General features: G+C 39.1%; 1 long non-coding RNA gene across 1 annotated transcript in view; it reads right to left on the reverse strand.

Annotated features, from left to right (window-relative positions):
* LOC112540434 (uncharacterized) overlaps window positions 1-9,529 on the reverse strand; it is a 63,740-nt gene extending 54,211 nt beyond the window's left edge. Inside the window, exons 1-2 of the long non-coding RNA XR_003084517.2 lie at window positions 9,272-9,529; window positions 2,024-2,203 (exon numbers count right to left, since the gene is read on the reverse strand). This is a non-coding gene — a long non-coding RNA (uncharacterized LOC112540434). The remainder of the gene's footprint in view (window positions 1-2,023; window positions 2,204-9,271) is intronic.
* Between the last annotated feature and the right edge of the window lie 1,814 nt (window positions 9,530-11,343).

An 11,343-nucleotide genomic window follows, 5' to 3' on the forward strand; every position in this document is an offset into this window, starting at 1 on the left:
GTTTCGTAAAGCCTGCACCTAAGAGAAACATTTTTCTTTTATTGCAGGTTGTTGTTGGTTTTTTTTTTTTATTTTTTATTTTGGCTTTCACTTTGCGTATCTTTAGAACCTTTCATGGAGCATCTCCCTACAATCTAAAGTGGCCATGCTTTGCAGGTTGAAAGCATGGGAAAGCTTCTGTAAAAAGGTCCATCACTTTGGACCATTTAGAAAGGATAAAGGAATAAAGCAGACAAATGTATTTAATGCTGATTGCATTTTCTTTGTATACCACACATCAAGAAAAGCATTATGGTGGCCTATATTATTAAAGTAATTGTTGATTACTTTTTTAAAGAGCATCTATGCCTCTTAAACCTATGCTGCATGTTCAGTTGTAGTATTAATAATCATGAAGAATGAATTACAATCCTGATTTCAGTTTCACAAAAATCCTACGATGTATAGTCTTAGTATTCCAATTTATAACTAGAAAACAGCCTGGGATTTGTTCCCTGAATCTGGGGCTGAGTCAAGAGAGACATCTTGAATTATTAAATTTATTTCTATGATTCCAAGATCTTGCTTATTCTGGTTCCCTGTAAAAGCAAAAGTTCATTATATATTAAAATACATTATTGTAATTGTATAACCTTCTTACAATTCTTATAAATGTATACATGTTTATAAGTATATTTTTGAGAAGCTGGGTTAGTATTTTATTTCAGTGATGATCCACCAGAACATGTCTGAAGCTTCTGGGCTGCTATAGACCTTTAACCACCAGTGCCATATACCCACATTACAGCACAGTCCGTTTCTTTTTTCCCAACTCATTATGTCCTCATGAGCACGCTTAGTCTTCAAGGAACCATTTAGAGGAATTTCATCTGCATGGCTTTCTTTCTGAAATAGCTTCTGCACTCCTGGAAATCTTGGGGCTCCCTCAGAAGCTTCAGGGGAACTCCACATCTCCTGAGAATATAATTTGTTGAGACGTTCTGATTCAGGTAATGAATCTAAATCTAATTATTACAGAAACAATGAAGCAAATTTCCCTGTATATGGCTTATGTATTCATTAGGGGTTCATTTTCTTTTTGGCAGGTTTTCAAAATTGAAGGCAAGGACACGAAAGCTGAATTTTGATCTGAACCTGCCCCTTGGGATGTTTATGAAGAACTCCCCAAATAGGGCTTGAGTGTTAGTGTGAATAAATTTTGCTGACTTGTTGACACTAAAAGTCAGCAAAATAAATTAGGGCATGATTTCACCTGGTGCATTATCAGGTCCTTGAGAGTAACCAGGCCCTGGCCACCAGTGTGAAAAGGAGCAGAATAGCTTTCAGTTATCCAGGAGAAAGCCCCTGTGACTTTGGTGGCCATTTGATGCATTACCACATGGCAAGGAAAGAACCAGAATAATTAATTCTCATTTTCTGTTGGTATCCTGATGCTCCCTGTGATTTTTTTAAAAATCCTAATCTCAGTTTAGCATAACCATTTCATCTGATTTAAATCCGTTGTTCAGTCTTTATGTAGTGCTACTTTATTTAGGCTTGAGGGTATATATTTAATAAGCATGTTGCTTCCATTTCTCCAAGCTCTAGGAACAATCCTAACTTTGCTAGGAAGATGATGGAGAAAAAGTTGAGAGCATGGTATTGCTTGTGAAATCCACTATAGGCTGACATCTGTCCATCAGAGGCCCCTTGGTAAATGATCTGCTGGTAATATTCTCCTGAAGAAGGGAAAAAATGGGACATGCTGGCGGTTAGGGTTTAGGTCGGGATCCAAAGCTCCTTGTTCTTCTGACACACCATAAAATTATCATGATACTTTGGATGTTATTTCTCTATGCCCATCAATGAGAGAAAAATGGGGGGAAAAAAGTTCCCTATCCCCTATTAGGTCATATTTCCAGAAAACTGTACATCTGTAGATGTGAAAACACTTCTACCATCTCATCACTGTGGCGAGTCTGCTACTTAGACTTTGCATGAGATACTTGTTTTCATCACAAACAAGCAATAAGTGAAATCATACCTTGTGTAAGGACAGTTCTAGTCACACATTGTAACTTCCTTCCTCTCTTCTCTGCTTCTCAGATCTGCTGTGGAAAGTTCCCAACTCTTCAGAGCAGATTTGTAATCACATTAGTGGACAGGGGAGAGGACAAGTGTCTCTTCATAGGAAGCCATTCTATCAGCTGAAGGAGCTGAGTGCCTATGAAACACATATAACAATTCTCAAAAACTCTGAATTCTCAAAAAATTATTTTGTTACCTATAAATATTCAGCTCACTCAGGGATAGGCACTGTAGGAGTCACCGGATGTTTTGGACTTTAACTCTCACAATCTCTTGTTATTGGCCGTGGCAGCTGGAGGTGATGGGAGTTGAGACATTTGGAGGGCATCAGGTTGCCTACTAATGACCTAACACCTGCTTCCACATCACACAATGTTTCATTTCCTAACAGAGATGTTAGGATTGTTAAGAAATCTCTAATTGAGAAAGCTCAATACTCTTGTCCAACACAGTTACTAGGATTCTTGAAAAGAAAGTTAAGAGAACAGAAATCAGAACAGAGTTCGGTAGCATCTTTTAAGACAAATGACTTCTATAAGGCATAAGCTTTCGTGAGCTGCAATTCATCAGAGACACTTTAAGAGATTTTAAGAAGACAGAGATATTCCTTCCACTATTTATTAATGAATTCTCCACAGAGTGCTGACTGAAATGAAACCAGGCTGCCATCATCGTCATCATCATCATCATTTGATTTATGTCCTGCCTTTTTAGGGTGCTCAAGGCAGATTACATAAGGGTTCCTTTTCTATCTACACAACAAGACCATGTAAAGTACATTGGCCTGACAGAGTGGCCAGTGCCTTCCAGTATAAATCTAATCCTATGGATCTCATAAGAGCATTCCAGGGCCACGGGATAGGCTGGATTCCTACCTCCAAAAGCAGCAGGACTTCTGAAACTGGAGAAGAGGAATCTGACATAGTTCCTCTGTTCCTATTTCGGGGGCTACTTCTTATTGAGATCTGGAAATCCTGACCTTGGAAAGCCCACAAAGAGGATATTGGGGGTGGGGATGCAAAACTAAGGATTTTCTCAAAGCAACCTCATCTCTTTGACAAGACTCAAAAAACAAATAAAATGGCAAGCCTAAAGGATGGTCTAAATTTATTTCCTTCCATTGCAGACCACAGAAGGATTTTTTTAAAACAGCCTTTTAATCTTTGGAGCACTTTAACAAGTCCTTAACATTGTTCTCTAACTCACACAGGGATGTAGAATATAATGTTAAATATAGACAAGTTACAGGTTGGGCTTATAGGCTTGCCCCAGTAGTTTGTAATAAAGAGTGGTTCTTAAGAGTATTCTGCCAATCTATGACCTTATATCGTGAAACCAGCAGTGTAGTTTCATGGTCAGCCTGAAGGACTATAGAGCCTCCCCTCAACCACTAAAACAAATCAGCTGGTAATATGAGAGTGAGTATGACAGCAATGAGTAGTGATTACGGATAGCCTTTCATTCCTAGTATCTCCCAAACTATGTGCTATGTAGCAAATTAGAAGATGATTCCTTAGCTCTTCTACAGCAGCATTATAAATCTGCACTAGTGCTGACTGAATCGGTCTCATGTGGGTTATCTGGAGGTTGGCTTGGCATTCAGTGTAAGGGGTTATTGGTGTTTTTTCAATCCAGATAAGTTCATAACAATACAAGTGCTCATTTGTAAAGGTTACTCTACCATTATTTGAAGTTCCTCTCTTATTCCTTTTATCCTTTATTTACCACCTTGTTTTCCATGCTATCAGTTTACAGAAATAGTGCATAGCCTAGCTGACTACAGATTTTAAAAACACCCTTCTATTTTTTCTTCTCCTGTGGCTTCCATTGCACAGATGGTTGATCTGCTTTTACTTATTAGTACAGCATATAGAAGAGAGCTAAAAGCTAATTGGGAGTGGAAGGCAATAGAGCAGCCTTCCCAGGCTGGTATCTTCCTCCAAGCATGGTGTCAGCTTGTGCTGAACTCCAGTTCACAGAATTCATGGTTTTGGCTGTTTCATCAAGCACAGCAGGAGGACATGCTGGAACTGAAGAGTTGAGCTTGGCACATGCATGTTTCAGTATATTTTCTCTTCTTGCATAATCTTGATACTCCATTGGTTTATTTTAAGCACAGGCTCATGTATTATTTTTGAAGGACTTTTTTTCCCCTTTCTGTCCCCCCCCCCCCTTAGTTATTAAAGCCTTTGGCCCATTAGCCTTGTCACTAGGAATTCATGGTGAGATTCAGCAAATTGCATCCATACTTCAATTACATTACAATCTTTACAATCTAACTATCACAGTGCATCCCATGTGGGTCCTTGTTACAAAACAAGAAGCTTCAATCAGTGCAAAATGCAGAAGTGAGGATGCTAACTGGTGCATAATATCAGGATCATCTGATGGGCCTGTTGATCTACATCTGTATCTGTAGAATTTCTTTCTGGGCACAATTTAAGGTATTGGAGATAATCTCTAAAGTTTTGAATGGCTTATTCCTGGCTGAGGAACTGCCTCTTCTAGTCTGAATTTCAGTATGAATTTACTGAACATTAAGATCAGCAGGAGAGACTGAGTAACAGTCCTCCAGAACTGCACTGGGTTCTCCCCCCCACCCCTTTGCTTTTAGGAGAGCAGTTAAAATACATTACTGCAGCCAGATATTTAAATGTCAATCACTTTCATATCCAAATATTTTAATTTTATTTATTTATGGAATAAATTTGTATACCACCTCATTCAAATGTATCTTGTCAGTATCTTTTTTTTAATTAAATGTTATTAAAAGTTTTAAAGAGAACATAGAAACTAACACCAACTAATACAAAATAGAGAGAACAAAGAAAAAAAGACAGGAATTAAAAAATAAAAGCAAAAGTGTAGTGAGAAAGAATAAAAAGAAATAGAAAGAAGCTTCTGATTTTCTCTGCAGCAAATATAAGTATAATTACATAATTATCTCTTACTCTATGATTACAAAAAAAGCTCACTTTTTTCTATTATCCATTTTTTTTTTCTAATCATCAAAACCAGAAGTCATATGTGCATTTTTTTCTGTTTCATGAAAAAAGTATATAAAGGGGTATCTTGTCAGTAATTCGATTTGTAAAATCTTTTTTGTATTTCCATTCCTTTTAATGTTATAGCTACCACCAACAGTCCATGATTGGAAAGGCAGGTATAAATTGAAAGAAAAAAATACATACAGATACATCTAGAGATAGGCTGCTACTAACCATGTTTGCAGAACCTTCCAACTTTCATTTTGGACAAAGTCTCCAAGATCTCTTTTTCCCAACAAACACACGGGAAGAATAACACTGCTTTAAGGAGGCATCAGTGCTTCCATAAAACAGCAGCTATTATTTGAGGCTCCACCTTCATTTCAGATCTAAGCAGCTAATGGGGATCAGAAGACTCTTCAGACTTAATTTGCCCCTGTATCCTTGCTCCTCAAAGTGTGGGCAGTTGTTCTTTGCCCAAAACATTTTGGATTTTTGGCTTCCTGGGCAACTGCCTACTTTCTCTTTATGGCTAAATTGGCTGTGTATCCAACTGGCCCTGTATCCATAAAGAGAGAGGCAAAGGCTGTTATGGATGGCATACCTGGAAAAAAGAAGACTGAGAAGGAATGTTATCGAGGAAAGCAACAGCCAACATAAATGGCCCGGAAACAAGGATGGGGGGCAGAGAAAGAACTAAGAGAAAGAAAAGTGAGATAGCAATGCCAGTTGGCAAGGAAGGTTGGAACTAGCTGGTCACCTGATAAAATCACCTGTGATTAGTTCCAAACAAATGCATTATTTGATGGGTGTCTTGCTAGCAACAAGAATCAGATGAGTCAAATAACTAGAATTTGCATTTACATCTATATTTCAGATGAGGAAGCTCAAGGTTTTCAGTAGGGCAAGCACTATGTCGCAGTGCAATAATAAATACATGATTAAAACTGCATTCCAAAAATTTCTGCAAGTTATACGTATGTGATCAGGATCTCCCACTTAAAAAGAGAAGAAAAAGTCGATTTGCTTCAGAAAAAGGCATCAGCTGGATTTTTTGCATCCCATTCCATTCTTCCTGATTAAAATTGGGTCTCTGGCAAATTTGGCATGTATTATAATCAACCAAGCAACCGTATGGTGTCTGTGCATTATCCCTGTGGGGGAAATGGCAGCTTGACAGGCATGGGAAAGGTACAGAGACTGATCAGGAAAAAGGAACATATGGACTTACGAAATGAAGGAAACACAGCATTTTAATGTGTGCGTTGCAAGGATGTCATTGGATGGTATTTAATAATAATGGATATTTATTAAGAGTACCTTTCTGAATTTCAGACTTTCTCATTTAAATATTCCAAGGGTGAGTAACCCACCTCCTGCCTATATACTGCTACAATGTCCTGGGCCAGTTTTAAGGGTGCCCAGAACCCCTGAGACTTTTCTCTTTTCTTTAAAAAATAATAGGTTAACATATTTTATTTTGCTCTAAATCTCCTACCACTGTCTCCCTCCCAACACAGATATGTGAGCCAAAGTGTTTGGACACCATCCCTCTTGATGACATGACGTCATGATGTTATTGCTGTGCTCCTTGTGGCCTTCTTAGTCTGGAAATCTCTGCCTCTCACACAGAGTCCAACTCAACACTCCATCCCCCAACCATGTGAATTAGGATCAGGAGTATTATACCCATCCTGCAAATAAGGAAGAGGTCACTAGCAAGATAGTCTACTTCCCTAATATCCTCCATTTGCTTACGCCACATGGCGTATCATCCAAGTTCATCTGAGGTCTTCCTCATTGGCTGGTCAGTCTGTGGGCTATTACCCTACATAGCTGTCATGGAATTCTCTGTAAGGATGCCCAGGACTGCATCTTAATATGCTGTATGAATTAACAGCTTATAAATTTAGGGTTGTTGTTTCAGCTGTGTTGTCCTGGGAGCAAGAGTACTTGGATGAGGACAGAACTGTATGGTAATTCTGAACATGTTCTGAAGGTTTACTTGTGTATCATTTATTATTCCAGATGATTTCTAGAAAATACAAAGAACACAAATCTTCCTGTGTAACAATGCAAGACTAGTGGTAGGATTTTCCTTTTCTTCTTTTTTCTCCCTTCCTCCTGCCAATGTAGAAAGTAACAAATAAGATTATCCAGTGCTATATAGTATGAAGAAATGCTGGCTCCAATTCAGTTGTGCAATAAATTTACAATCAGATTAGAAGGAGCGACTGTTTCTTTATTGTCAATAAACATGCCCCAAAGTATTTCTCAATACGCTCTCAGCACTGGAAGGATTTCAGAACAGAGGAGGGACCACATACATATTCCCAATCTGGGAACACCCATCATGGCCTGGAGTCCTACTCTGAAAGCTCTCCATCATTCATGGGATAATCTTGACTGACAGGATTTCTTTCCTACAAAAACATGTCTTACATCACTGAATCCAGAGAAGCAGTCCTAAGCAATTAGCTTAGCCAATAGGAAACCACAATAGCCAATAGATTAAGAACATTATGTAAGTGGAATTATTTTCATCTCTGTCTCTCAGCAACCACTTGTGACCTATAACTACTTGTGCTTTGCAAATGGTTTCTTATCTAGATATAGGAAAGGGAAAAAATAATTTACACAGTGAATACCATTCTTGGTAAGTAGTTCAAATACTTTACAGCTGGACTGTTCAGCCACGTAACACTTCTCATTCTTCAGTCCAGATACAAACTAAAATACAGTGGCAGAGTCAATTAGCTGCTTGAATGTTAAGGCATGGCTTAGCTTATTCTTTGCTACAACTGTCACTCTGCAACTTCCAGTTACAATAGTGGGCTGTTTTCATGTTCAGTATTACTGGGAAGGTGAAGAAAATATGCTTTGCAGCCGCTCACTGCCTTTACTTTGCCAGTAGAGAAAAGGAAGTGGAAAGAAATTCTAAAGGGTATTCACACTGACCTTCTACATCAGTGTTTTTCAAACTTGGCAATTTTAAGATGTGTGGACTCCAACTCCCAGAATTCCCCAGTCAGCATGCTGGCTAGGGAATTCTGGGAGTTGAAGTCCACACATCTTAGAGTTGTCAAGTTTGAAAAACACTGTTCTACATCAGTTGGGACTGCAGTGTTCAAAGTACTCCAGGCAGCTAGCTGAGAATTCTGAGAATGGCAGTGTCAAAACATCTGGATGACGCCAGGTAGGCTGGTTTATGGAGGAGTTTCAACAAGCTTTGAGGAGTTTCAGCAAGGCATCTGTCTTCTTCTAGAAGTGCTTTTCCACAGGGGCCCTTGCTGTAAAGTGAGGTTTTCAACTTTTCCCCCCCAAATATTCTTTTTGTACTTTCCATGAAGAACCCTAGTGTGCTTGTCATATATGTTCTGTCCACTTTGAGGATAAACTGCAATGTTCACGCTGAAATTACACTGATATTGGGACAAACTAATTAGGACTTATCTCAGTCCTCCAGGAACTGAAAAATACACTGAAGGCCCCACGACATACCTCCATGATATTTCCTGCATTCTGGGTTGGAAGGATTAGCCAGCAAAAAAATTAAATTCGCTGTTACCACTTGGAGGTTCCTTGAAACATGGGGGTTTCTTCCTGAGGACGAGGATATTTACTGTGAATGTGGAGCTATTCAAACGACTGTCCATCTTTTACAGTGCCCTTTGGGACCAACATGCACACAGAATGACTTGCTGGTCGGAAATACCTTTGCCATTAACGTGGCCTGGCTTTGGGCAAGAATTATATAAATCTATATTTTTATTAAAGTGTTTTAATTTTTTTAATTTAGATTAATAATTATCTCCTTTCTAGCTCCTGCATTTCTGAGACGAGACGAGACCTCCATGATTTTGTTAGGGAGCATCACTGATTAGTACCACACTGATAACTGTTATCTTATTTTGATTCCTGCTCATTCCTAACATTCTAATGTTGGCATTGCCTGCCAAAATGCTTAGAATGAATGTTCCAGTTCCAGCAGATTTCCATAATGGGTTAATACAACATACACACACATGCAAAACACATGCACACACAAAAATATGCCACCATGCATTTGAATTCCAATTATTTCAGTGTTCTGCATCTCAGATTGTACAAATGTCTGCAAATGTTGTTTTTAGAGTAGTCAATGAAAACTGTAACTGCAATAAGACGGGTAAGGTTTGGTACAATTGACTGGGAGCAGATCAGGATTTATTTCTTACCTCATCATCAGAACTGGCTGGCAACCATTACTGGAGGGCCGAAATGGACAACATTGCCCTCTGTTGATCTCCACTTGCTCCAAAAACAACCTTCCACCAACAGGAGGAAATAATAGCCCTCAGTCCAGACTGAATACCTTGCAAACTATTGCCAAAATGCCTCAGTCCAGATAGGATTTTCTTAAACCAGTTTAGAGTCAAGCTGGTATGAGCACAGGAGAGGAGCAGCTTAAACAGTAAGTCTGGATATGCCCTGGATTTGCTCCATGTAGAATGAGTTTAGCTTAGATGAGGAGTCACATGTCTATTCAGGTATGCATTTTAGTCCTGAGATAAACGATTGAATGTCATGAAGGCCAGGGTTCAGTTACAGGGTACTTTGGCTAGAACTATTGATCTGTAGTCAGAGATTAACCTTCAAGAAATAGGAGACTAATTCAGTTAGATAATGAAGACATAATCCACTTTTCTGAGTCTTCATTAAAAGAAGATAGAGATCATGTTTGCACTGTGGCATAAGGGCCTCCTAGAGAATAAATAGTAGCCACTGTTTCTTGGCTAATTTCCAGTATAGGTAATTATCAAGTGCAATGCCCTAGTTACACTTCCCTGTAGTTTCAATTAATCAAATTGCTGTCATACTCTGTGGGGTACTTGCACTGTTCTTGTTAAATAGCTACAGCTTCTCCCCACCTAGGAAACTCTGCCTTTTCTTGGTGTGGCTGAATATGCACACTTTGTCAGCCCTTTGAGGTAGGCCAGATCAGGAAACAGGCACTATGCAGACTATTGAACTCTACTTTATTGTTGTAGGTACCACAAGAGAATCTTAAAAGCCTCCTGGAGCTTCCCTTTGCCCCCTCTTATACTGTACAGAATCAGGGTTATTTGGAGTCTCGTGTTTACACTCCCACCTTTCCCAGAGCTGAGTTGTGGTCTGGTGTCTCTTTCATCTGCTAAAGGTTGTTGCATTCCTTTGCTAATGTTATCTCTGCCTTCTACACACTTATATTTAAGTGGTTTCCAAATAGTGTAAATCAACATAACTTCCACCAACTTAATAGACCAATATCTCAGCCAGTGATCTACATCAGAGACCCTGGAAATGAATTATTTCTTACATGAATGTTGCTATAAATGGCAGTTAATGATATGAAATATTATTGTTATTCAGGTCAGGTTTCCAAACAGTGAGCTGTCTCAGGCTGATTTTTTTTATACAACCGCAGCACACAATTTCCTTTCATTGTGACACGTGCCCATCACAGGAAACTCATAACAGGCATGTGGGCATTTTTGTCAGTTTAAAAGAAAAAATAGACAAGTTCTACTTTAAAAAAAAAAACCTTGTTGAGACAAGAATCTCTTTAGCTTCTTTCTGTGAGTTGAATGGGTCCAATAATTTCATATCGTCCCATTCATGTATGTATATGCCACACACGCACACACACGTATCGTCTGCCTGATACTGGCAGAATTAGCACATCTTTTAGGCAGGGTGATGTTGATGCCTGGGTTGTGGTATCACACAATTTCCATTAAGACCCCTTCCTTACCCTCAGGTACAGCAGAAGATTTTATGCCTTTAGGAGTTTTGAAGATTCACATGAGAGTCTGTTTAAATTCTAGAGAGACATGAATGAAGCACCTTGTCTTTTGCCTCAGCTCTCGGTCTCTTGATGACAATCTAGGATTCATACAATATGCCTGACACGGTGACAGACAATAAGGAAAGACGACATATTCACCAGGGGCCATTATACAGAAGGCTACCCTTCTGTTGACGTTTCTCTGGGTGGCTGCTTTACTACTTCTCTTTCAGGAAATAAATAGGATCGAAACACAAGTCACACTATGGTCTCAGAGGTCAGATTTTATGATATATATTTTTTCCCCCACTGCTTCATGCAAGGAGGAAAGGTGCAGCCACAGGAGAGAGAGAGAGGAAGAGAGAGCTCCCCAAGGGGCTATCTGAAGCACAAAGAACTCAGAAAACTGCTAAGTACGAACAGCATAATGGGGTATAGAAATGTCTGATATTTTACCAAATGAATCTCTATTTCCACTTTGGA

This window comes from Python bivittatus, unplaced genomic scaffold, assembly GCF_059951505.1.
Source record: "Python bivittatus isolate LINGU-HERP-01145 unplaced genomic scaffold, Pbiv_v1 ctg000080_np1212, whole genome shotgun sequence".
Taxonomy (NCBI): Eukaryota; Metazoa; Chordata; class Lepidosauria; order Squamata; family Pythonidae; genus Python; species Python bivittatus.